The following is a 26,866-nucleotide window of genomic DNA, read 5'->3' as shown; positions in this document are numbered from 1 at the left end:
TGTTTAATTTGAAACAAACTCCAGAGACTACTGGAACATTAGTCAATTACGATCTCTTTTGATGGCTCCAGTGCTTGTTGTGTTGATGGATGAGGTGTTCCAACGTAATGTCTGCCGGTGCCTGTCTTCTTACTTCAATACAATTCCGACCAAAACTGAACCTGTTTAATGGAAACGCAATTGAATGGTTTTAAATGTCAGTTTTTCAATCATGTATATTGGGCTGTAATAGTAATCCTGACACAATCCTAAATGCATGAGCACGAGCACAATCACATGGTTTGCCTGATTGACACCACTCCAAGATGGCCGCTACTTGGACACTCTCCCCGCCCCCTGTCGCTCTCACTCCCTCATCACTGGTTACTAGTTGACGCGCTGTCGGGCTTGGGTTAACTTCCGTATTATCGTGAAGCCGGCGGACTGCCATTGTGTATACCGCCCGCGGAATGCTCGCAATACGAGTGAAGGAGCATTGACTCTGCGCGAAGGTAAGGGTTCCGATTCCCCCCTCCCTCCCTGCTACAAGCACGTATTGCCTTCTTCCCCACTGTTAATTTCAATCCTGTTTGTTTCCAGAATAATTTGAGTATATACTCACAAGAGGTCGGGATACACTGTATCACCACGTGATTCTTGACTCGTCCCAAGCGGGATATTATCCCATACAGGATATCAGTTTTTCTCAACAATCCTATACCTATCCTACCGGATTAGGAAACCGAGGTAAACAATTGTCCTAATCGATCACCCTTCGTTTTAGGCACCAGCCCCCCACCCAACTATCGCGCCTTGACTCACAGGAGGTTCCTGCAGACCTCTCGAAAAGGTGTGTTCTTCTACTACCATCTTCGCCAATTTTATAGGCACGTAGACAACACTGCCACGCTGACGTAACGCATGTTTTTGCAGTCACTATAATCTCAATCACAATATGATGATTTAGCCACAGATCCAAGCGCCATATACGGTTTTTCAGCTCACCAGCCGGTAAGATCGAAATAAAATGAAGTTCACATTACTCATCACGACTGCGTCACCCCTATAAACAACACTTGTAGCCACAACCACGATAGCGTCGAAACGCTCACGGTGTAAAAATCGAGTCGTCCTTGGCCCAAACTCTGTGCACCCTCTCGGAAAGCATGAGATTGTCACACTGGAAGACTGTTGAATGAAATCAACATGATCACTTTGGCATGACATAACTGAATATCATGTGCATTGTACCTGTAAATAGTGCTGTATTTAAATAGAATTTCCTTTCTCTTTTTTCTTCCCATTTCTGAAAAATTTTCATTCCCAACAGGTTTTTTAAAAAAAAAGCACATACAGGCAATACATTGTTTAAGTCCTGATGATGATCCCAGTTCACTAGGAGCCGGGGATCGAAACGCCGTCGACACTTTTTTCAGTTCTGTAACCTTCCCATTGTGCTGATACTGTTACATGAATTGTTTGTCTGAACTCGCCTTGCGAATATGCTATTGATGCAAGGGACAATTGGCTCCCATGTTCTTTTTGCCTGATATTCTTTACCCTCTTTTTCTTTGCTTTTTTTCTCACCCTTAAATTCTTTTTGAGTGTACTCTGGATAGGTACAGGCTTGTACCCTATCAACTTTTGCATTAGACCTCTTTGATGGTCTTTTAAAATTGTTTATATTTGAAATAACATTTCAGGCCCGGCTGGGCACTGAAAAAACTAATCAATATAGTACTGATTGGAGTCTATATTTACATTTGTTCTTGTGAAATTTTAATCCTATGGACCACTGTTTTTCATAATAATGAACGGAATTACACCAAACTTGTCAAAATGGTAGGGCCTGGTATGCACATGTGCCTTTGCTATGTTTGGTGAAAATCCCTCCAGTAGTTCTTCAGAAAATTGAATTTGAAATTTTTCAAATGGCATTTTCTATGGGACCTTTAGACACGGCTACAGCCCGAACGGCTGAACGGAATTACACCAAACTTGGCAAATAGGTAGGGACAGGTATGCAGTAGTGCCTTTTCTATATTTGGTGAAAATCCCTCCAGTAGTTGTTGAGAAAATTGAATTTGAGCAAATTATATATCTATATGCGCTCACCGTACGCGCACCGTACGCGTACCGTACGCGTACCGTACGCGTACATGTGCGTACCCTTACGTGCACGACCAAGTTTCTGATTGGCTGGCAGTCGACTGTCAACATTCCAAACTGTCCAAACCAGGAAGTGTTGCCCACCATCTTGTTTTTCAGGAGAACTGAGGCAAAAGAGAGCCCAAAACAAGAGTGGAAAACATGAAAAGGGGGCAGGGTAGAGACCCCCCAACCCCTAGCCCTTTTCAGGGGTCCCAGAAGGACCCCCAAGGGCAAAAAAAAATAAATCAAAAAAATCGAGGGGTACGCACACCGTACGTGTACGGTACGCGTACCGTGCGCGTACCCCGCGTTTTCCACTCTTGTTTTGTGCTCTTTTGTGCCTCACTTCTCCTGAGAAACAAGATGGCTGCTTAGGTGGTCCCACTGTTAGCCGCTAATAGAATTAGCATTTACAAAACCTTTGAAATTTATTGAAAAAAAATATAGGTTTCATGCCTGATATAGTTAGGAATTAGCATTTAAAAAACCTTGCAAATTCACTGAAAAAAACATAGGTTTCAGGCCTTATATAGTTAGGAATTAGCATTTAAAAAACCTTGCAAATTCACTTAAAAAACCATAGGTTTCAGGCCTTATATAGTATTATAGTTAGGAATTAGCATTTAAAAAACCTTGCAAATTCACTTAAAAAACCATATGTTTCAGGGCTTATATAGTTAGGAATTAGCATTTTAAAAACCTTGCAAATTCACTTAAAAAGCCATAGGTTTCAGGCCATATATAGTTAGGAATTAGCATTTTAAAAATCATTGCAATTGCTCCTATATAGTTAGTTGTACTAACTATATTTCGCGCACCCGCAATCCACTGCTGATGATGTCACATATTATATCATTCATGACAAGGTCAGTGACATCACTGATGACATCACTTATGACATCTCAAATGATATCACTGATGACATCACTGATGACATCTCATTTGACATCACTGATCACATCACTGATGATATCATTCATGTGATAATACGATGCACCTACTCACACTCTAATATAACCTTTGATACTCCCAGTGTTAAATACAGACTACCATTCTTGAAGCCATTGACACACCAATACCAGTTACTACATACGCACACATTGATTCCTAGGTTTACACACACATTCACTCATTCAACCATAGAATCACTCATACATACAGTCACTCATCAATACAACACTATCTTATGTACTCATACACCCATACAGACACTCACACACTGCCACTCATCCATGGAGTTACTCACACACCTAGTCAGTCATGCAAAGAATCAATCACACTTCCATTTCCTTAACTATACAGTTATACACACAACACCTTACTTATTCAAACATATACTAACACATACTTACTCTCTTATACAATCACTGATACAAGTACACAATGATCCATACAGCCACTCGCACATTCACTGGCTCTTATGTATAGTCTTTATATATGCCAACTCTCACATGCACTGTGTTTTACATATGTACTTACTTGGACATGTAGCACTGAGATATCCATTTCCTCACCAACACACCCATGCACACAGTCAACCGCCCATACAGCTGTTTCCACATGCCTCTTGAACTCATACACCTAGTGAATCAACTGCTCACACATCTATGCACAGAGTAACACACCTCCCAGCCACCCACACACACACTCAGTCTCCCATTCAAATACTTGGGCAACCAATCAATAACCCATATAGCCACTCATATAGCTACTGATCAACACATGCAGCCGCTTACACAACAACAGACATACTGATGCACACATTCAGACAGTTTAGTCACTAACCCATGCATTTAGTAAGACACATTTAATCACTCACTCATACAATTAGTCACGCACCTACTAAATTCTTCATCCAGACACTTATACATCCACTAATTCTTCAATATGTAAAACATATTTAAACTTTACAGAAACACACAGTCATTGGATGATGTCATCAGTGATGTCATCAGTGATGTCAAATGAGATCTCATCAGTGATGTCATTTGAGATGTCATCAGTGATGTCATCAGTGATGTCACTGACCATGTCATTAATGATGTAATATGCGACATCATCAGCAGTGGATTGCGGATGCGCAATCCGGGTGGAGCAATCTCAATGGATTTTTAAATGCTAATTCCTAACTATATAAGGCCTGAAACCTATGGTTCTTTAGGTGAATATATATATATATATATACTGCCTGCCCACAAACGGATACTCCAACACATACGTGCAATCTCTGGCCACGACCAAAATTACCCAGTGGCTCGACATTTTCAGGACAAACATCAGGGCTTACCCGATCAACTCCGGTATTTTCTTATCGACGCTGTCGAGGTTTCAAGGAGGGGAGGGGACCGTGAGGCCAAACTCCGTCTGCTTGAGACCAGATATATACTAGAGTTAAACACTAAGAATCCCAATGGGTTAAATGATCGGGAGGATCTTTATACATGTATTTGAATGATCATTTCTTTTTGATTATGCCCTTATTTTTGCATGTCTTGCTACTATGAAATTCGAATTAGTCTTGATTGAATTTTCCTTAAACTTTGTGATCCTGTGGTGCTTATCCTGATAGAACAAATTGTTTTTAATCTATGAAATGAATAACTACTTGGTTTTAAAACACGAAACTTCTGCACTTTAAAGCTGCTTTCACTTGCACTTTATCAAAAAAAGAAAAAAGAAAAGAATCGTTTTTCACTTTGCACTTTATTATATTTGATAGGTTTGCGTGGCAGGCCCACTTGGGCTGTATTTCAAATATTGGTTATTACATCTAACCTAGGACTAGAATGTATATAATTTTCTGTAGAAAAATTACTTTACTTTTGCACCAGCAACCTGTTAACTGATTGTACTTTCTTATACAATTACATGGGGCCATTGTTCAGAGTCAATAACATTGTGGCTCTACAATATCATTCAGTAAATGTTTTGAGTCTACAAACACACAGACACATTGATTTGTCGTGTTTTATGTTAGACGCTTAACCTTGTTTACCTTGTCTCTAATTGGTATATTGCCACGTAGATTTAGGCTTACCAATTTTTGAATTATTTGTAAATAGTCATCATTATTACTCTGATGGGTCCTAGAAAGTTACACAATTTTATTATTCCTTTACATTGCTGCACGTGTGCATTACAGTATGTTTTCTATGTCCTTTAACAAACTTTATGCACTGTCACTTTAAAAACCTGACTGCTTGTCTCGCAATTTGTCTTGTGATCAAGCCTTCTCCAAGGCGAAACGCGTCATGGCTGCAGCGCTGGCTTTTACTGAATAAACCTGTTGCACCAGCACTTTCTGGGTCGACTATTCGTCATTTGGGATCTTGCAGAAGCTTTCTGTTGATTTGGTGACGACTAACGCAATATATATATATATATATATATATATATATATATACTTTAGGAGATCAGCCACTGACATTTCCCCTCACTGTCTTACTTTGGAGGGGGAGGCAGGCTCCTATGCACAAACTCCTCTTGACTGGAGTATGCAGTGGTTTTATCATTCAAATATTATAAAATGAGTCCCTGAAACACTTTTTTCTGACTCACATGTAAGTGCACATTCTGCAGAAAAATAGGCATGCTCATAACTACCCTTATTATATTTGAATATTGAGTTAAATAAGTATAATAAACAGTGCAAATGAATTCGTAAATTGCTTGCATTTTTGTAGTTCCCTGTTACAGTCAGCAAGAACCAGTTTAAAATAAAATTGTTTTGATGCAGCATTTAAATATTATGTTTTTCTGCTTCAACAATTAATTAATTACCCAGAAGATAAGCAGTGTTTTGTTATTTAATGGCTTCTTTATTAAAACAGACACAACATATTATCTGTCTCCTTGGGTATGTAAACCATTTGGAATGTTGGCATTTATTGCTTTAACAATTTATTATGTTGCAAACATTTGGTGTGCAAATATAACGCGTTTGCGAGCCTTGAACCACAGAAAATATTTACCTGAAAGATTCAATTACAACCTTCAGAACTGATGTTACTTTGCATAAAATTACAAATTAGTGGGGAAGGAAAAAAGTATAACATTTTTAGGTTTTGATCAAATCTAGGCAAAATCAATTAGCTCACAACATCAAAAGTTGCATCACTCACTGTGCCAAAATGTGATGAGAGGAGAAGCAGCAGGGGTGGTGGAGGAGTATTTTTTATTTATTTGCAGCAGAGACTAATCCCTATGCCTATAAGTTTGCAATTATCCCAGAAGGCTAATTGGGCTCTCACTTCCTTGTACAATTTTACTATCAGAACAGCACAGCCCACGGAAACACAGCCAGATGATCCAAAAAGCGTGCTTTTTACCTCCCTCGGAAAAAAGAGATCCACTACACAGGTGGTTGAAAAATTGAATTTTGCCTTCTGTATTTTTTCATGGCCAAATGCCTTTTTGCTCCTGTCTTTTAATGGCCCATTTGCCACAATATGAGTAAAGAGTTCTACAATCCAAGCCAGGCTTCCACCCTTCACCAAAACTGTATGATATATCCCACGTACATGTTTATCCCAGTGCACCATAGCTCCCATGGCTAGAAAACATCCTGTTTCTTACAAATTGATTTGAGATCATTATTAAATGCTACATTAGGCAATAGGTTCCTTTCGTTTAGTTTGTGTCTGCCCAGAGTTTAACTAGTTTGTTTTGCTCTGCTGCATAAGCCTCAACACGCTAATCTAAAAATTCAAGTTTAGGCTAAAAGTTTAAAGTCTTGGAAATAGTAAACTTTGTGGCAATTGTTTTTTGTTTTAATTTTTATGTTACATATTAGCACTATTTTGAACCTCCTACACCAGACTTTTCCTGATCATATATTTCAATCTATGATCAACTAAAGATCTTTATGCGCTTTGTAGCCCTATTTCTTGCAACATGTAAAGAGTTTCACATCTTCATCGAACATTTTACTACAATACAAAAAACCTAGGTCTAAATATCTCTCTCTCTCTCTTTGTGCATGCCTGTGTGTGAGAAAGAAGAATGCACAACATATATCCATTTAACAAAGAAATGCTAACAGGAAATACAAAAATTGTGCATCGGGCATAACAGAATTCACAAACAAAATGTAAAATCAATAATATACACTAAACTGTCTATTTGTAGGAAGAGGGGGAATAAATATATTTCAGGCAACATACTCCTTCCATTTAGAGTAATCTAAGGCATCAATATTTAATGTTTGAGTTGGCTAAACTGATCCAAAGTACTCAAGGAAAACATGTGGTATGCTCATCAAAATAGCAAACTGATTATCTTATCCTACCACTGTTCTACAAGCAGTGCCTCAAAGATATCCTCCATCCTACCCTCTTCAATCTGTACTCTGTACTACTAGCCTCTACACTCAATTATACCACCATCTTACACCTTTTTATGCAGATGACTCTGTTATATCTCATGGATTGCTTCCCGGAAGTTGTGGACTATGCAACAAATGTCCTTGGAGAAATTCAAGTCTGGGTGTCAACAGACCATCAACATCTTTACAAACTCAACACTTTGCTCCTACTACTTTCCTCACAATACTTTCACATATAGATTCACTTGTATTGTTTAATTGAAACCCTTCAATTCTCAGCTAAGTCCCTATCTTTCACTCTGGACACAACTCTTAGCTTGCAAGTAAACACCAATATATGAAGGTAAAGGAGGACCACTTCAAACTCTTTTAAGGAATCAAACCGTTTAACTTGGTACCAGAATGTTAGCTAATTTTTCAATTGCTCTTTATGTTGAAACTTGATTATTGTGCTCCTTTAACCGAGGTATACTCAAACTTGAGCTAACTTCTTTCACAGCAACCCTCCGTGCTACAGCCATGAGGTCCATGGAACCAGAGGGTATGACTATATTGCACATATCATGCTCTCTCTCAATGGCTCCCAATAGAAGGAAAAAGAATATAAAAGTAGCCTGCATTATTTAAAAGCAAACACAAAGAGACGATGGACAGAGTGCTGAAACTTTTCAGACAATCACCCCCAGTTAGAGATCTGGGTAGAATCCATCATCGTTCTTTAGCTCACTTCGCACCTAAGTTTGGGCCCAGCTATATGCAAATCTGTCTTGAGCATGTGCCTCATGGGAACAGTATAGACCAAACTGCCAGGCCAGGTCCACCCTGGACCGGAATCAAGCATCCTGAGACCAGTTTTGAGGTAATACCCCTCATCAGCCAGGCTAGCTTGAATCCAGTGCCAAAATGAGCAAGAGACCCATGTCTGGGCTTACCATGCCAATGTAGGATGAACAAAGCAAACACGAGGAGATGACTGACAGAGTGCTGAAACTTTTCACACACTCACCCCAGTCACAGATCTGGGTGGAATCCATAATCGTTCTTTAGCTCACTTTGCCAGCCCAGTTTGGACCCAGCCACATGCAAATCAGTCTTGACTCTGTGCCTCATGGGAACAGTCCATCCCGAACTGAGAGGCCAGGTCCTCCCTGGACCGGAAATAAGCATCCTAGGACCAGTTTCAAGGTAACAACCCTCATCAGCCAGGCTAGCTTGAATTCATTGGCAAAGTGAGCAAGGGACCCACATCTGCGCATACCATGCCAACTTAAAGTGAACAAAGCAAACACAAGGAGATTATGGACGGAGTGCTGAAACTTTTCAGACACTCACCCCTAGTCACACATCTGAGTAAAATCCATAGTCGTTCTTTAGTTCATTTCGCCACCCCAGCTTGGACCCGGCCATATGCAAATCAGTCTTGACCCTGTGCCTCAGGGGAACAGTCCAGCACAAACTGCCAGGCCAAGTCCTCCCTGGACCCTGGACACCGTGGCTGCAAATGTTCTGCTCACAATATATTTTGACTGCCCTCTCATCTCAAGCATAGTATGGGCCGATTCTGACTTCCCACACCTCCAAGAGTTGCTGCCGCCTGCGCACCAGATTGCAAGTAACTTTGTGGTCTGGCAGGCAAGCGACATGGTGACTCCTGTGGTGGTGCCCCATAAAAGGCAGCAGTACCTTACTCCAATGGGAAAGTGTAAAGTCCATGCTGTGGAGAAACTGGGGCACATGCACACAGGGGGGCATATGTTGTGCCTCCCTCCAAGCTGATGAGGCACAGAAGGCCTTCTAGGGCCCTCTTTTTTTCAGCACCGCCAGCCTTTTCAAGGAGGAAAGACTTTCATGAAAAGGCTGGGGGTCCTTAAACTTGTAATATTCATGGCAGTGCCACAGCGGCACCACCAGCATCTTAAAGTGGCCCTGACTGCAGCGCCACTGCCAGGTAACTCCAGTTCCCTGGCGGCGCCAGCAGTCCAATTGTAGTACGACAACCCAACTCATAATAGGGTGCTCGGACCGCTGTGCCACCATGAGTCTGGTAGTCCTCAGAACACCAGATTCATAATTAGGCTATAAGTAGTGGAGGAACCTCTGAAACTAGACTATAGTACATGCAATCACTCTGTGTTTCATTCCAGCCCTTTGTTTATCGCTGACTGTGTCAACCTAGAAGGAGGCCCACCTTATGAAAATAAGTACTTACATGCTCCTCTTTGGAACAGTCCATCTTTAACTGCCATCTGAGGTGCCACACAGAAGAGAACACTTGCAACTCAAAACCAATTATTATCTTGTTAGGAAGGTGTAGCTTGGATCCTGTGATCAAGCGAGCAATGGTTACATGCAAGGGCATACCAGTGGCCACTTTGGGTATTACATCAAACACATAAAATGTCATGGGAGGAATGCTTGTTAAAAGCTTGAACCACTGGAAACCCAATGGGTAGTAGTTTAAGCCATACTTTTTGTTTACCATGCTCCTGTAGCCCGAGTTCCACTTACATGAATCAGTACTGGGGCTGCTTCTCATGAAAACAGTTCATCCCAAACTGCCAGGCAAGATCCCATCCCGAAGGAAATACCACCAACCCCAGACCAGTTTTGGTCTCGTTAAGCTCTGTCAAGGAGGTACACTGCCCACTGGCAGTGTTACATGAAGCAAACAAAAAACTCTCATATTTGCTTTAATGACATATGCTTTGGGTGAAAAGTTAAGGCAGGAATCAACATCACTCCATTATTTTACAGAACTTGTGGAACAAAGATAAAACACTTGGAAGAAACATATTGATTTAAGTTACAGACCTTGTGATTCTAAAAGAAAGCATTAAATTAATTTAAGAGAAGCATCTGAAAGGATTCATAGTATAAGAAAAACGCATCAAATTGGAGTTTATGTAATGGTATTCTTGGGTAGAAATATAAATAGAAAATAATATGAATAACATATCAAAGGATAAATATGACTATAAATTGGAAAGACAACACATTCAAGAAAACAAAGAAGACTCCATTCAACACATGAAATGGGAAAAAAAACTGTAGAATACCCTGACCGAAACTCAACAGAGTTAAAAAGACAAAACCTCCCTCCAAGCCCTGAGAGAGAGGACCACATTGAGTGGTCAAATTAACTTGATACACATGGAATGAGGAAGGATCCTTCTTATTTGCGGGACTTCCTTATGTCCTGCAGAGCTGATGTTATAGATGTCATTCCCTCAGTATCTACAAAGTGCTTGCTCTTTTTTGGTTAGCTTAGTTGTTGCTAATATCGCTTTTTGGAATTTACTATGCTATTTTTGATGTTGATGTGGTTTTTTTGTTTCTGTATATTAACCTAATAGGCTGTTTTTTCTTTGATTAACATTTGAAAATGTTCTTTTTTATCCTACAGTTGATGTCTTTTTGTCGTTCCCCATTATTTATTGCATCGCCTCACTTCCTGTGTCATGTCACTCCCTCTGGACCAGACGTGATGTCTTCCTCATGTGGTCCCTCCCCCCCCTTCTTGAGGTTTTTGTTAGGTATGTTGTCCTTATTGTTTGTTTGCTTACCCAGTTTGTGTTACATCATTTTTCGAGTATTCTCTCCCATATCACGAGGTCTTTTGTCTCCTTTTTCTCCTTTTTTCCTTCTTTCTATCTTTTTGTTTCTCTCTTATCTTAAACCTTCTAACTTATAATATTCTCTGCAGAACATTTGTTCTCTTTTCTCTTCTCTCAAATCAAATCAGGTGTTTTTTAAGCGAGACTGCTCACCCGTAAGGGTATCAAGGCACTGGTGGTGTGGGGGAGTTTACAGGTTACAGTCCATCAAGAAGGGGGTCTGTTGAATAGCCAGGTTTTGAGGCTTCTTGCGAAGATAGAGAGCAATGTCATCTGTCTGAGGTGATGTGGAAGGTCGTTCCAGGAACTAGCAGAGCGGAAGGAGAAGGAGCGGCCTCCCGATCTGGTCTTTCTGCCACGGCGTAGGAGAGCTGGGCTGATCATAGGGTCCTTTAGGGTGTGTGGAATTCTCTGACTTAGTTATGCTTTCTTTCAATCAAGGTCTGATGGTTTTTTATATTTTATCTGTTCACAATGTTCTTGACAATGCTTTCCAGGAATGTCAGGGGTTTAAATTCTCCAATTAAAAGACGGCGTGTTCTTACTCACTTAGCAAAACGTAATGCTCGTATAGTTTTCCTGCAGGAGACTCATTTATCAGATGGTGAAAGTGCAAAACTGAGAAGAGGATAGTTGAGCGAGGTTTTCTATTCACCAGCTCTGGGGAAAAAGAATGGTGTTGCAATACTTTGTCATAAGTCTTTGAAAGTCCAACTGATTTCTTAGGAAAAGGATGAAGAGGGGATATGGTCAAAACTTAAAATGTATTGTGATAAAACACCAATTGTTTTGTTTGATGTAAATGAGCCCAATGCGCCTGATTGTAATGTAGTGTAGTTCCTATATTTCCAATAGGCTCTGCGCATTGGAATAATATATCCTATAGCTTAGACGTAGGACTGAGGTCTACTTGGTCTCTACCGGCTATATTAGACTTAATTGTGAGTGCCAGCTAGCTCAGAGGTCACTCGAATAAACAAGAAGGGATTAGTTTCTGACAACCACATAAAACATGACAACTTTGTTTCCCAAGAATAAGAAATCAAATCTCTAGAGTCGCAGAAACAATAGATAACTATTTCACTCAGTCAATCGTGCATGCTTAGTTTCACCAGAGGTGCAAGAGAAATAGAGAGACGGGCGTTTTCGATAAAAAGGTATTTATTGAACAGTCTTCTTTCTCAAGCATTGAAAATGAACTGCTACAATAGTAAAGCTTACTATGAAGTACAATCATATAATAGGAACAGTATTATAAAGTAGTACTGTAAAAGCATGATATGGTTTCTAAGCCATAAAGTGCATAAAATGAATAAAATACATAAAATACATACAGTGATAAAAGGATGACTAAAATACTCAACTGGTGCTTCTAGAATACGCCTACCAAAGGTGTACCTAACCTAAGTCTGGTAAGAGGGAGGGAGTATAGGAGGGGGAGTTTAAGTCTAGGAGTTCTCTGCCAGGAATCTGATCCCAATAATTCTCTAAGAGGTCTAATCAGCTCCGTACCTTTGTTCTAGAATGAAGGAGGTCTTGTATCTCGTTCTCGTGACTCGATTTCCCGGATACCCGCAAGGGTAGCCTGGAAACACTGGAGCTGGATTTCCCGGCAGGAGAAATGACAGAGTCTCGCAGTGCGTCTGCTGGAGGGTCGGCTTCCTTCGGCACTTGCTGCTGCAGGGCGTCGGGCAAGTAGATAGTCGATCTGCTCCAAACCACTGCGTGTTTGTTTAGGCAAATCAAGGCATATTTATACTTTGAAGGTGCCGAGTTTGACGCATGTTTGGACTTAATAACATCACTCAAAGGCTCATTTCTTGGAAAACGCTGGGAGTTCTAGGAGAACCTAATATTCAAGCAGGGGGAAGTCCCGAGCTGCTGAAGGCGGGTTTTTCCAAGAAAACATTGTTAATTCTTGGAGCTTAGTGGAAGTATCCATGCCGTATCTGGGCTGTATGGTTGAGGCCAAATATTGTAATGCTTTCTATGCCTATATAAGGAAATGATAAAATATACCTCTATAAGGGCATGAATCGGGAAATTTATACTAGGGTCCGAGATTCATTTACAACAGTAAAGTTTGGAATCTAATTTCCCAGAAGCTTTTGCAATACCCAAATGACAGCCTGGTTCTAGCCAGAGATTGCAATCTACCTGTAGATCCCTTTTTGGACAGACATTCAACATCACATTACGTTCCAAACAAATCTTTCACACACGTTATTCAGAGACGTAATCTAACCGATGCCTGGGGGTTATGTTACCCAACCCTAGGGGAATACACATTTTTCTCCTCAGTACACCATAGACAATCTACAATCAATTATGTTTTTGTACCACATCACCTGACTCAATCCTTGCATTTGGCGGATATTGGCTCCATTCTGATATCCGACCATGCCCCGCTCTCTGTACATTTGAACATCATAACCAAATCTACTCTCCCTAAATGATGGAGATTTAATAAATCCCTACTACTGGATTACTCTTTCACCTCCTCCTTCACTGCTTTTGCTCAGGAATTTTTCCTCCTCAATCAGATGGAAGGCATTACTGTTGATACTGTTTGGGAAACATTATTGGCCTCAGCTCGAGATTTTTAAATGAACTTTGTTTAAAACAAAAAGATGTCTGTCACAATCTCAATTTAAACTACTTTTTAATGAAATAAAGCTTTTAGAACATTCTTACTATACATCCACTTCCCAACAAGTCCTAAATCAGTTAATTAAAGCCAAACTTCATTATAAGTATCCACTGATAACGCTGCTTCATATCTTCTCCAATCTAGTGCTAAGTGTTATGGAGGTCAAAATAGAGCTGGAAAACTTCTATCTAAATATCTGAAAATTAAACAAAATAAATTATTAATTGAATCAATGTTTGATGATAATGGCACCTCTCATCACCATGACCTAGATATTCTAACTCAATTTTAAAAATTTTGTATGGATCTTTATACCCCGGAGTACACACCTTCTAAATCTGCAATTTTAGGTTATCTTTCCTCTAGTTCAAAGCCGGATTATTCTCAAGTTGATTTCTCCTCCCTGGAGACAGATATTACCTAAACAGAACTTCAGCTTGCTCTATTTTCCCTTAAAAAAGACAAAGCCCCTGGGCCAGTCGGCTTTACATCTAAGTTTTAAACATAGTTTTCCAAACTGCTTCTTCCAAAACTCTGTTTGTTAATTTATTCTTTTCTCAATTTGGCTACCTCCTGTGGCTTGTTTACAGATGCCTATATCTGTTTAATCCCGAAAGTAGGTAAAGATCCACATTTTTTTTAGACTTATCTTCCCATCTCCTTAGTTTATTTAGATGATAAAATCTTCTCCAAGGCATTGGCCTTGAGGCTAGAGGTCCTTCTCCCTGATCTTTTAGGCTAGGAACAATGGGGCATATTATCAAGGCCAGGCGATACATTATCGCCGCTTTTATCGGCAGGAAACTGCCGATAAAGCGGCGATAATGGCCTTGATAATATGCTCTAAGAATTCCAATCGAAGCCCATGTTAGATGTGTTCACATTTAACATGGGCTTCGATTGGAATTCATAGAGCATATTATCAAGGCCAGTATCGCCGCTTTATCGGCAGTTTCCTGCCGATAAAAGCAGCGATAATGTATCGCCTGGCCTTGATAATATGCCCCAATATTTTTTAACTTCTCTAACTAGTAAATGGCATCCTCTTTATTTGTCTTGGTGTGGTCGTCTGGACACAATTAAGATGATGTTGGTCCCTGGGATTCTCTTCACTATTTCCAATATTCCACTATATGTTCCTCTTAAATATTATAAGAAAATTAATTCACTACTTTCACTTTTCCTTTGGAGTAACAGGAAACTGCGTATGTCTCCAACAAAGTTGAAATGACCTACAGTTGAAGGTGGAGTACACTTCCTTGATTTTCTGAATTATCATAAGTCCTTCCTTTTATGGCAATCTTCTCATTGGATTGCACCCTCTTAGCTATATATTTCACTGTGTGTTGATTTAAAACAAGCTTTCCTGTCACCATATTCTTTTTCAGAATTCCTGTCTTTTATAAAGAAACCTCTGAAAATGTCCAACCCTACTATCAATAATACTTGCAAATTATTATCCTCTCTGTAATACATTTTTCACCCACAGATCTTGACTCCTTTCTCAATTATAACATATGGAATTACCCATTTATTAGGTGAAAGGACATCCTATTTATTGGCATTCTTGGAGAATTTAGGGGTTGACCTGGGTTCATCAATTAATTGATCGAAATTCTTTTCTTACTTTTCCTCAAGTATGGAATCTTTTTAACCTTCTGTCTACTTTCCTAAGTAAATTTCTTCTTCTATAGGAGATTATGGTTCAAGCATATAATTATTTAAAATCTACCTCATCCACTGATTCTCCATCATCCCCAACATTTTCTAACATTTTACCTATGTACCCCAAGGAATTCCTTATTTATTCTCATTTACTTGAATCTCCCATTTTGAGATCCAAATCTAAGATGGAACTCAAGTGGGAAAAACATCTTTCCACCATTATATCCATACCTTCCGGGAAACAAATCTGAATTGAACTTGGGAAGTCCTCTCATGCTGCTAACACTACACAAACACTTTTTTTTATTTACGACAAACTTTTTTTTCCACCTGATACCCTTCACAGGATTAACCAAGATATCCCTGTTACTTGTTGGACTTGGTCTGCACCACAAGCTGACTAAATGCATTTACTTTTCCCTTGCCCCCTAGTTTCTGCATTCTGGTTACAAGTTTGGTGCCAAATTATTCAAATTTTTCAAAGCAACATCTCTTTTTCTATCTCCAATGTGTTTTTAGGCAGTTTATCTGAGCATTGGGCTACTGCTCTTTTTCATATGCTGATGCTAGATGTGTTATTAGCACTTGCTTTCCAACAAACAACCCATAATTGGAAAGATTTTACACAACTGTCTTTCAGGGCATGGTGGTATGCAGTTTGTCATAATCACCGATTGGATACTGCATACATGCATCCTTTATCTCTTGTGTTAAAACGAAAGGCTCTATGGACACCTGTTACTCAATTTTTAGATTACTCTTCCATTATAGCTTTTGCCCCCCACCTCTGACTTCCCCACAATTTTTTTTAAGAACTGTTAATATCAAATGTCTCCTTATATTGCCTTAAGTTTGTAAAGTTAACAAATAATCAGACTTCAATGTTATGTTTTTATGCAATGTATATCCTTTTTTTTTGTTTCTACTATTTTTATCTTGTCATTTCTTAAACTCTTGTTTAGTTGCTTTGCATTATTTTATTGTATGCCATTTTAAGCTGAATATATTTTCTTTAAAACTTAAAACAGATGTGGGTTCTCCTTTAATGATTGCCCTAGATAAAATGTTTAGATAAGCTACCCAGATATGGTGCTCTGAAGCATAGAGATCAGCCAGAATGCAAGTCTTTTTGGCTACAATAGATTTAGGCACTTTAAGTGAATCAGATGTAGACATCTCAAGGGTGTCTGCATGGTTTAAGATGTTAGAAAAGTCAGGAGTTGCAAACCCTCTACTTCTTTCCTGAGCATTGGCTAAAGAGTACAGCTTCTCACAGTGGTCCACTCATCTGTGTGGCAGTACATAAAAAGCAACGGGGCATGCTGAAGAAAGGCTACTGTGTGCTATAATACTCCAGTATTTCTTAGAGTCTCCTGTTTTAGATGCTTGCATCAGGTCTATACCAACATCAATCTGCCAGTTAGCTCTAGCTTTCTTTAGTGCTTCTTTATAATTTCTATGGGCCATAGGGCTACCACTCTGGTCTAAATATTTAATAAGATCCAAGAGTAATGATTTTGTTAATCTACGTTGCACAATCTGCAAAGGGTACAGGTTATGTCTACCCTTTGTTCCTCTCCTAATGTTTTTGGAGAGAATGTCCCTCAAATTAGTGAATAGATCTTCATGGGTCTTAATTATTAAATTGGGGACTGCACCTTTGTCCACTAGTTGGCACATATTTTCCATGGCAACGCTTTACTTAAAAGCTCTTGGTGTACCTTCACATACTGCCTCTTTACAGCCTTTTTGTTATTAGATAGGACTCCACAATCCAAGAGGCTAGGTTTTACTGCCTCTAGGATAGGGATGATCAAACCAGTCAATTCTAAATCCAAAGCATTGTGATCGCTATCACCTCTTACTATAACACTTGTGTCATTCAAACATGGCCAGATGGGCAGGGATCAAAATACATAATCAAGTGTGTTTGTACAAAATTCCCAAATACCAAGTTGCAATTTATTTACGACTCGCTGTTTAGGAATTACGAGTCTCTATTAGGAAGTGGTGTTCCCTTCCTAATTGCGTCCGCAAAGCAATGTATGAATGTTTTGTCACCACAATTAAGTTCGCAAAACACTTGCAAATACAACCCTATTCAAGAGGGTGGTAATGCAGTCCCAATTTAATAGGGTCCCAGAGGACCCCATCTACTTTGTGACTGTCTCTAAAAATATTTTTTAAGGGCAGGTAGTGGTCCCAGGGACCACAACCTGCCCTTAAAAATTGAAACGGAAATGTTTTTTTTTAATGCGTCCCATTGTCCTTTAGAGACAATGGGCCGCATTTAAATAAAAAAAATGCTTTATTTAAAAGCAGTCCTAGACATAGTGGTCTCCTGAGCCCAGCAGGCCACCATACCTGGGAGGGCTTGTCATACCCAGTGGGCTCCCAAATTGGCTCATTAATATTCATGAGACTCGAAATTTGAACCCCATTGAGAATCAAAAAGTGTTAAACACATGCCAAATAGTGTCTTGCAAATTGCGAGTCACAAATGAGTCGCAATTTGTGAGGTGCTATTTTGCAGGTAGTTCATCTGGCCATTAATCCTGCCCTTAGGGTGATACCCAATAATTGGAGCGCAATGGTCAAGCTTCTAATTGCCTGGGGGATACACATTTTTGGAATAGACCATTGTGCATCTTGCTCTTCGGTTAGGATTGAGTCGCTATAAACCAATGGTGAGAATGTCACATTAAAATCTCCTACGATTATTATGAATGCTTCATAGAGTAAAACCCTCAACTGGTCATCCAGGAGTATAAGGGTAGAGGATTCTCTATGCACGCTTAGTGGTCTAATATAAAAGAGGTAGATACATTTATTATCTGTGAACAGTGAAAGTCCCAGGAAGGTAGGGGATAATCTGGACAAACTCTTGATTTTACAATTGAGCTGGTTATTTACCCAGACAATTAAACCTCTGGTAGGTTGACCTCTTGCATGGGCCAAAGCTTGACAGAAAAAGGTGGAATTCCCACACCTAAAGCTAGGCTCAATACACTATATTTTTCTGAAAGGCATAGACTTCATATTTATCAATGAAGGATCCCCAATGAGGGTCAATGAGTTTAGTTTTTAGTAGTCCTGCCAGATTCCATGAGCGGACACTCCAAGTATCTTTGATGGAGGGCTTAAGTTTCCACTTTCCTTTTGCCATGTAACTACCGGACATAGCCATCTTGTTTACGTAGTTGACAGCTCTTGACCTTAGATTCTTAGGACTTGCAGTCCCTTTGGCTTGTCTCCTCTAAACAGCACTCTTGTTTACATAGTTGACAGCTATTGACCTTAGATTCTTGGGACTTGCAGTCCCTTTGGCATGTCTCCTCTAAAGAGCACTCCTGCATTGCGGGACCGCATTAGTCGCTTTATAGCACGGTGATGATGTTGTGTAGGTGCGCTGTTGAACAGTCCACCTCCAGGCCTTTAGATTCTTGAGACTTGCAGTCCCTATGCCTTTTCTCCTCTAAACAGCCCTTCATTACTCACACATGTTTATCACTTTGGAAATAGATCTACTGAAATCTTTTTAGGCTCAATAATACAGATGAAAAATTACTTTATGCATGTAACTTCCCTTTTTAAATGGCACTGAAGACCACCAAAATTGCATGTCTTAACAAATCTGCATGGCACCGCATACCATGCAGATTGGAACACGTGAAAGGGGTCCAGCGCAAATATTGTCAGGCATTTCATAAATTGATGGACTAACCACCAAAGAGGGAGATCACTAGATTTTAGTGTGACGGAGGCACTTGTAGAAAAGAATGGTTGCAATTATATTATGAATTATTATAAACTGATGTTTAATTTAGTTTATTTTACTTGCTAATTCTACAATTGATGTGACTGGTGGCTGACTATGTTCATACTAGAGTTCTGAGTATGTGAAGCTACACACTGCCTATATGATGTGGCACTGTGGTGAATATGATTAATAATTGTGAATGAGAAGTCAAATATGTTTGTAGGAAATTGGGTTTTTGATTGAGAAGGGGGCGAAGACCCTTCTCAAGCAAGAATCGCAATCCATGTCACGGTGAACCACAAAAAGTGACTAAAAACCTGTGCTTTACCCTGTGGTAGCTTGGCACAAAAGCAGTCAGGCTTTAGTTAGAGGCAATGTGTAAAGTATTTATGCAGCAAACAAACAGTAATAAAGTGAAAACATTGAAAAATCATTCACTGATTTAAAAAAAAAATGTAATAATAAAAAATGATACCCTAATGACAAAAATCTAATCAGTGGAACCGGAGATATAGTATTTCAAAGTTGTAGGTAAGTAAAGTGCCTAAAATCACAAAGAGCCAATCACGATCATCTGGTCATGCGAGACTGGGGAGAGTCACAAATTCAGGTCAACTGTGACGGAACACAAGCAGGGTACAGGGACCAGGTTAGTCCTGCTGAAAAACGTACTTCCTTAAAGTCCGGCATGAAGAGTCGAGGTCACAATGGAGGAGGCAGTGAAGCAGGGAAAGTGCTGCAGAAGGTCGTCACTGTAGTGAAAAGAGCATGCCTGCTGTCACAGACAGTTGTCACTTTAGCACAAAGACCCGGTCAGGGATAACAGGCAGATGTTCGGGGAGCTTCACATTGGTGATCTGACTGTTGTTGCTGTTGCGCAGATCTCGCGTTGCTGCTCTTTGCTAGTGGTCGATGTAGAATGAAGATTAAGGTTTACTGGAATTTCACTTTTAAGGTCATGGCAGGAGACAGAGTCTCAGTGTGAATGGGCCTTTTCACAGCTGCAAGGAGCCCACATTTTCAGAATTTCATCTTTCTTAGCAGAGGAGTGCACTCTGATGCCAGCAAGGGTCCCAGACCTAGGAAGGTACCTCTTAGGGATCAGGGACTCCCTCTAGCAGAGTCCAGCATTTTTAGGCAGGTCCAGTTGCATGACCAGTTGTAGCAGGGCAGCTGTGCAATGGTGGGGATTCTCTGGAACTCGGTGTGCCCCTGTAGCTTAGAATAGGAGGCCAGCCAGCTAGCCCTTGGAGTCACTCTGGTGGTCCTGTATTCCTTCCTCAGACAGCGAGGCTGGCCTTACAGCACCAGGTCAGTCTTTCGTTTGAGTTTTCCAGGGGTCCAAAAGTGGTTTGATGAGTGGTTTAGAGGCCCAATATTGATAACTGGTGCCAGCCTTTGAAGTAGGGGATTCCCCATACTAGTCCCACATCTGGTTCTGGGTAGTTCCTCCCTTCCCCTGTCAAGGCACCAAGTATTCTAGGGTGACAAAAGGCTGTTGTCAAGTTCCTATGTGTGCGTGCTAGAGGCAGCCCTTTGAAATGTGGGTGAGGCATGGAACACCTCCACCCCATCCTGCCAACACATAGTCCCCTTTTATCTCAATGTCGGGGAGGAATACACAAAGAACAACAGCAAAGCTATTCACAGACATGTGACCCAGGACATAGACAGCAGGCACCAAATGATCAGGACAAGAGGGGTTTCCTATCTGCTCTCAAACTTAAGTTATCACTTTTTAAGTGTAATAAGGTAACCCAACATTTTCCCAGAGGAGAGATAAGCCTTGCAATAGCGAAAAATGACTTTAGCATTTTTTCACTAACAAGATATTTAAAACCTAAACCCACATGTCCTACTTTTTAAATACAATGCACCTACCATGTGAGCCTTTAGGGGCAACCTTATGGATGACTTATATGTATTAAAAGTTAAGATTTAGGCCTCGCAAAATGTATATTTGTCAGGTCAAAGTTGCAGTTTAAAACAGCACTACAGGCTACAGTGTCAGGCCTGAGGCATGTTTTAAAGGGCCACTTTGGTGGTGGCACAATAAGTGATGAGGTCCACTAGTAGCATTTAATTTAGAGGTCTGTATACAAGGAGAACCATTTACTAGGTACTCACAAGTAACATAACTGTACCAATCACGTGTAGGCCAATTCTACCAGGTTTCAGAGAGAAATCAAAAGCACTTTAGCACTGATTAGCAGGGGTAAGTGCACAGAGTCCTAAAGCCAACAAAATGTAATTCAGCAATACAGGAGTGAAGAAGATCAAAAGGTTTGGGGGTGATCTTGAAGAGAGGGCCAGGTCCAACAATGTTGCATAAAAAATAACTGGAATGGATTAAATATATTTTCGTCTAATGTTTTTATGTTCATTTTAAATTTGAATTAGAGACAAGCATACCATTTAGGAGACTGTTTGAGGGTTACTATTTTAGCTTTTATTGGAATTGGTTCATAGCTTGTGTTAAGCAATTAATGAAGCCTGTACATATTGATGATATGTGTCTGTGGAGACGATACTTGAAATAGAGTTCAATATATCTGTTTGGTAACCCATGATATTACATCAAACCACAAAGGTACATCCATTTTAAAATGCTTCTTTTGGCATTTGGCAGAGCAGGTGAAGCACAGTAAATTGGTGTTTTTTTCTGCCCTGCCAAACTTGCAGCTCCACCCTTTCATTTAGAGACAGGGAAACTGGGTTTCTATTTGCACAGCCTAACCTAGTGCCAGCAATAGAAATCCTTTATTTGGCAGACCACCCACCTAAAACTTAGTTCACAGATCATAGTGATGCGTTATCTAGATTTCGCTACAGACACAGAGGCAGGTTTTGTAGACCCTGGCACTAAGGACTTAGTCAATGTGCCAATCCAAACCAGAAAAACAGTTGTACTGCAACAAATATTCAACCTACTGGGCAATATTTATGCAAGATATGTTATAGGTAATGAATCATCAATCACATAACATGTTAGGGGGGCAATCAGTGGAGCCTCAACCCCTCTTTAAGGTATAACACACTTTAGAGTAATTGGACTCAAAGGATACATTTTGAATAGTTATTTTAAAATAAAAATTTAAGTCTAGTGCATACAATATACATTATAATGACAATGAAGACAAATGTAGCAACTATTACTGAAGTGTGAATAAATTAAACCACTCCAACATGATTGCTTTAATTAAACTATAGCAATCCTACCCTTAGTCTGCTACTTCTTAGTGCTAATCTAATTCTAGCAAAGCAGAAAATAAAACATACTTTGTGTTTTAGAGACGGTGCACAAACACATACCTGTTTGAACAATAAAGTTCTATGTTTAATAATATAGTAATATGGACTATTCTCTTCAAATTAGGTCAGCTGAACTGATAAATCAATGAGTGAAGGCTATGTGCCTCCTGCCCCAGTAATCCTCAGTAGGAACCTTCATGATCTGTATGGGTTGAACCAGTCCCACCCGGAGGAATACTCACCGCTGCCCTTCATTTTCTGTTCTTGACTCTTATAATATAATCACATTGTTGTTAATAACTCTTAGCAGAAACAATTACAAAACGTGTAATTAGAATGTCACTTTGTTAGACCTCACTAAATCAAAGGAGAGAGGGAGGACTAGGTAAGCTAGTCTGAATCCCCGCTTTTATATATCCAAAATCAAAAGAGACTAGCTAGGTTAATACAGATAAGACTCGAAGGAGTACGTATGTCAAGGAAAACCAGTAGGTTTTATTTGAAAGCCCTCACCCACCAACCTAGTTGGTGGCATGCTTCATCATCGGGCCCCACCGCAGTGGCACCTAACGTGCCCCGGGTGTGCTGCGACGCCAGGTTACTGCGGAGCTGGTATAATTGCTGAGTGTGCAATGTGGTGAGTATGAAGGTGAAGATTAAAAAGCCATACAGAAATCCCAGCACCCGAGGGTAAAAACTATTTTAATGAAACTGGGTATCTGTTGGCACGTTAAAAAGGCAGACGGACACAATGGAGTATGGATTATGACCTCCAGTGTCCTGTGTGGTCTACATGTTTCAGCCTGGCCTTTCTTAATTTGAAACAGGCTTTCCTCAGGACCAAGTGAATATGTGTGGGGTTATAAAATTAATTTACAGTGAGTGTGTTTAGGATTCTATGTGTAGCACGCACTAAGGTGCTATATGGGTGAGAAGGGGGTTCCCTCTCGCTTTGCTACATATAACATAGAGGGGGAGACATACAGACGTACAGGGTAGAGTCATATTAGCATATTATTGCAAAAACAGTCGTCATTCCACCGTCTTGTAAGGTGAGTGAGCGAACTATACATGGCTAAAGTGTGGTCTTGTCAGTGGCAAGACTCATGTGATGGTTATCTAGAAGCCGGTTGTAGTGGTGATCTAGAAAACGAAAATGCCAATGTGAGGTTCAGGTAAGTGAAAGAAAATCAAATATTGTCCTCACACAGTGTTTGGCTGATCAAAGCCTCCTTGGGTCGCCTGGCAGAGAAAGAGACCCTGAAAGAAGGTGGTATTGGTTTTACATAATTATCCGACCTGTAAGGGAAAACCTCAACACCTTACCACAACAGTAGCTGTAGTGCGCAGCCTCATTTACTCACGAAACTATCGATCTGGTTCCTCCTTGGACCTGTAATCCTTCTGCGGCGCCCGGATGTAAAAGGGGGTGGCCGAGCATGTTTATTTAAAGGTTCGGTAATTGGCTGCACCTGGGTTAAGATAGAAACAGAGGGAGGGGTGCCGCGCTGAAAGCGCCATGTCATGCGCGCTCTGCGCATGCGTTAAGAGAGTAGCAGTCCCTATCCGGCGCGTGCGCCTACAGGTAGTGCCTCTCCGCGCATGCGCGGGTAGTTAGAAGCTAAATGAGGGTACCGCGCATGCGTGGGAGTGGCCGCGCATGCGTGAAAGGGTGTATCAGCGCTCATGGTAGCGCTAGTATGTATTAAAACCCTTTTTAAAGAGCAAGGAGTGTCAAAAAAGGGATATGGACACTAGAAGGAAGCAAATGAATGTATGGGATATCAATGTGAGAAGGGATGGACTATGCACAGAATGGAGGGGAAAAGGAAGACTCATTCATTAAGTGTTAAGCGAATTCCATGGTATGGAGTCGTTAAGTCCCTCAGTATGAGTGGATAGGCGATAAATCCAACGTTGTTCTTTTTGAAAGAGAAAACTTTCATTGTTTTCAGTGATGGGGAATTGTTCAATCACAGTCCAAGCGAAATCATTAGGGGTGTGATTGTGGGACAAGAAGTGGTCAGTGAGTCTACTTATATTTTTGCCACATCGGATGGTACTGCGATGTTCAGTCATTCTTGTCCGTACCTTTCGGGTAGTCATACCCACGTACCGTAGGCCACATCTGCATGTCATGAGGTACACCAGGTTAGAGGAATTGCAGTTGGTAAACTGGCGTTGTGTCCATACCTTGCCTGGTTCTAGGTCCAGGGTTTTTGAGGGGGATGTAATGTGGCACACGCTGCAATTATTGCACGGTTGGTGTCCCGTAAGTTTTGGTAATCCCCAAGCATTGAGGATGGTGTTGTCATTGGTGGCACAGTTCGGTCTGGGTCTGGTGTGTACTAGGGAGTCTTTTAGATTCTTCGCCCTTTTGTATGCGAATCTGGGTTTTTCCCAGGTTCGGTTGCCTGAGTTGATAATCTTCCAGTTCCTGGTGATTATGTTGGAGACCTGATTAGACACGGTATTGTAAGTAGTGACGCATGTCAGAGTGGGTTCTTCAGGGGGCCTTGTTGTTGCCTCAAGCAAGGACTCTCTATTTTGGTTACGAGCCCTCTTGCAGGTGGTATTCAGGATCCTGGTGGGGTATCCCCTGTCTTCCAATTTATGGATCAAACTGGCTGACTGTTGTTTGTAGTCCTGGATTCGGCTGCAGTTGCGTCTTAGTCGTAAAAACTGACCATAAGGGAGATTTTCCCGTAGAGGTCTAGGGTGGAAGCTGTCGAACCTCAAAAGTGAGTTCCTTGATGTGGGTTTGTGGTAAGTTGTAGTCGTCAAGCCGTCCACGCCTGCCTTGATGTTGAGGTCCAGGAAGGCCAATTCAGAAGCACTGCTAGTGCAGGTAAACCTCAGGTAGTTGTCACGGGTATTGAGCCACATGAGGAACTGATCCAGGGATTCCTGATTTCCTTCCCAGATTACCAGGATGTCGTCGATATATCGGCGCCACACACTGATGTTAGCTATGTAGGGATTGTTCACAGATTGTATGTGTGTTTTTTCAAAATGGGCTACATAAAGACCAGCTATGCTGGGAGCGAAAACGCTCCCCATGCTTGTGCCATTAGTCTGTAGGTACAGCTTGCCCTCATACTCAAAATAGTTGTCTTTTAATGCCAGAGTGGCACACTCCATTATGAAGCTGCGTGGAGTGTGATGGTTCCAAACAGTTCCCGTTAAGACTTCGTCCAGTACTTCCAGTGTGGCGTCCTGCGGTAAGCTAGTGTAGAGGCTCTCAATATCTAATCCGACAAGGAGTTGGGTTTCTGGGTTGTAGTTGGTTTCCTTGATAACATTTAAAAGATGTTTCGTATCCTTGATGTAGGAAGGCGTGAGTTGTACCAATGGATTCAAGAAAAAGTCGCAAAAGCGTGACAGGGGCTCTAGGAGTGATTGATTCCCAGACACAATTGGTCTTCCCGGTGGTGGGGTTACTCCCTTGTGTATCTTTGGGAGGATGTAGAAGTATGGGATTCTGGCATTTTTGCAGCACAGGTAGTCAGCCTCCTGTTTTGAGATGTGTTCTGCGTCCCGGGCATTTTTTACCAAGATCTGTATCCTCTTGCTTAGTTCCTCTGTGGGGTCTTTCCTGAGTAGTCTGTAATTCCTGGTATCGCTGAGTAGTCTGAGACATTCAGTATCATAATCCGTTTTGTCCATGAGCACGATACCTCCCCCCTTGTCGGCGGGTTTTATGACAAGGGCAGGGTTAGCCTGCAGGCGTCTTATCGTTTCACGTTTCCGGTAGGACAGATTATTAAAGGTGTTTTTTTCTTGTATATTCTCAACCTCAGTGTAGACCGCCTGTTCGAAGGCAGCAATCTCGACAGGTATACTGGCAGGTGGAGGGATGAAAGTGGATTTTAGTCTGAGGCCTGTCTCGTTGGGGACTTCCTCCTGGGGCTCGTTGGACTCTGTTTTCTTTTCAAAGAAGGCTTTTAATTTTAGTTTTCTAAAGAACTCCGCCAGTTCCATATGCAATTTGAAATGGTCCAGTTTGGCTGTGGGGACGAAAGATAGGCCCTTATTCAGGACTGCTATTTCTTCTTCTGTCAATTCCGTGCTCGAGACGTTGAACACCAGCTGGTCTTTTGTTCTTACTGCTGTTACTGTTTGCTCGGTCCCGCCTGTTCCTTGGTTTTGTTCCTCGTATTCGAGCTCACTGGTTCCGCTTCTGGTGTCCAATGGACCTGTGGTGCATTTCTTCTTTTTCCGCGATTCCTGCGGCCCTGTGATAAAAAAGGGTATCTTTGGTTTGGATTCCCTTGAAAGTATGGCATCTGTCCTGGTGCGTACATTGGGGGGAACCCATAGAAAGGGGGTGGTATTGGTCCAAATTGTGGTGGCCCAAAGTTGTGGTTCTGTGGTGGACCCTGCCAGGGTTGCTGCCAGTGTTGGCCTCGTCGCCCTCTTCCTCTGGATTGATTGGATCCGGTGCTGGAATTGCTAGAGACCGAACTATTGTC

Source organism: Lissotriton vulgaris, chromosome 10 (assembly GCF_964263255.1).
Source record: "Lissotriton vulgaris chromosome 10, aLisVul1.2, whole genome shotgun sequence".
Taxonomy (NCBI): domain Eukaryota; kingdom Metazoa; phylum Chordata; class Amphibia; order Caudata; family Salamandridae; genus Lissotriton; species Lissotriton vulgaris.
This window is presented reverse-complemented; position numbering follows the sequence as displayed.